Source organism: Cryptomeria japonica, chromosome 7 (assembly GCF_030272615.1).
Source record: "Cryptomeria japonica chromosome 7, Sugi_1.0, whole genome shotgun sequence".
NCBI classification, from domain to species: Eukaryota; Viridiplantae; Streptophyta; class Pinopsida; order Cupressales; family Cupressaceae; genus Cryptomeria; species Cryptomeria japonica.
The window spans coordinates 496,953,399-496,955,260 of NC_081411.1; the positions used below are offsets into that span (position 1 = coordinate 496,953,399).

At 38.7% G+C, this 1,862-nt stretch overlaps 1 pseudogene; it reads right to left on the bottom strand.

Annotated features, from left to right (window-relative positions):
• Nucleotides 1-632: 632 nt before the first annotated feature.
• LOC131065697 (probable xyloglucan glycosyltransferase 8) lies at nucleotides 633-1,140 on the bottom strand (annotated as a pseudogene).
• Between the last annotated feature and the right edge of the window lie 722 nt (nucleotides 1,141-1,862).

A 1,862-nucleotide genomic window follows, 5' to 3' on the forward strand; every position in this document is an offset into this window, starting at 1 on the left:
ATTTTAATGGCCTTTTTTGAAGCTTATATTGCTTGGAAGATTTTAAAAGTCTCTCCTCCACCTTCTACGCCATCTACAGGGAGATGCTGGGAAGGTTGTAGAATTTAAACATCACATCTACCAAGTGCATTTGGATGAAAGACTTCATAAAACCTTTACCCACATGCAGTAGAGAGGATGGCATTTGCTTTGGAGTTTTAAATTGCACTCCACACCTTCCAACGCCACACTCTAGCAACACTCCAGCTTCTCTACCACACAAAGGAAACAATTACACACCAGTTGCATTTGATGTTGCCCCTTTGACCACCATGTGAGCATGCTTAAGAGAGGTCTTTGGCTGGCATCTATTTGATTTTTAAAATTCCTTCCTCCATTCATAATTTTGTTCCACGCAAGGAGGAGAAATCCGGTTTTGAAACTACAAATTGCATTTGATTTTCTGCAATCTCTTTTTCAACCACCATGTGAAGGGGATAAAACTCCTACTGAAAGCATTTTTTTTTAAAATAAAAAATCTTTAGAACCCCTCTGAACATACCATGTAGGGGGATATTTTCTATTGAGCCTGCCTAGAGGTTCATAGACCACGTGAGAAGAAGGGATACGTGACAATCTGCTTTCAACTCCCCTCACCATCCACCACGGAATTCTTCGAGAGTTTTTATTCGCCAAACACCAGCTTTCCCATTGAAGCCAAAAATTAATAAAAGTCCCATTTACTTGTTGTTCTACCTCAAAATGAAAAGATAGATTGATGTACTAGAGCCTGGTTAACAAATTTTCATCCTTGTTTACAAATGCCCAGCGGGCCTGGACTAAGCCAAGTTCTAGATTGTCTTTGAAATGTGGAATTGTTCTCTTAAGGAAATCAAGATTTGGCTAAAAGTCGGCATCAAAAATTGCAACAAACTCATAATCTTTAACATAATCGCAGTTCATTGCAGAATTCAAATTCCCAGCTTTATATCCAGTTCGAAGCACTCGGTGTCTATACACTATGTCTATTCCTTTTTGTCTCCACTTGTGCACTTCTCCTTTGATTAAAAGCTGAATAATTTCCTCATCCGAATCATCAAGTACTTGGATTAATATTCTATCCTTCGGCCAATCCAACTGACATACTGCAGAAATTGACATTGACTAAAAATCATCCAATGAATCTTCCAATCGCTCAGGCACCTTAGACTTCAACCGCATCTTGATCCATTCAGTACCCTCTCTTCTGATATCTTGGATTTCTTCATTTCTTTCTTTGATATTCCCCGTATCACACACAAGATTACCCTTAGATCTAACAAGCACACCCTTTGGTTCTCGTTTGTTCTTATCTGCAGAATTCTCAGCCAAATTCGTGTATGATACCTCTATAGTAATAGATGTATCTTCATTGTTACTAATTCTCTTATAGTTGTCAATCTTACATGGCCCCAAATCCAAAGGTAGAGCCTTAATTTTTTGATCACTTCATTTAACAATGAACAACCATTTAAATATCCTGCAATTCTCTCAGTGAGCCAAATCGCCAATAAAATCAATCCACGATCATGAGCCAGGTCGGGCCCCAATATGGGTCCGACTAAAAAAATTTCATTTTCAAGCAACTGGCCTTCGAAATGCTTCAGGAACCTTACCCATACCTCTGGAAAGGATCGGCATTATTTTCAGATCATCAGACTGAATTTTGCAACTTTCAGGCACTTGCGCTACATTTTTGCATTTAATCGCAAAGACATAATTTTCAAAGTGGTCAAAACACCTTTCTAGACCTCGCCATCTGACAGGCGTGTACTCTGATATACAAGCATGAATTCTACCAAACGGTTTTTCAAGATGAATCCTGAGTGAAGAGATATTAATTG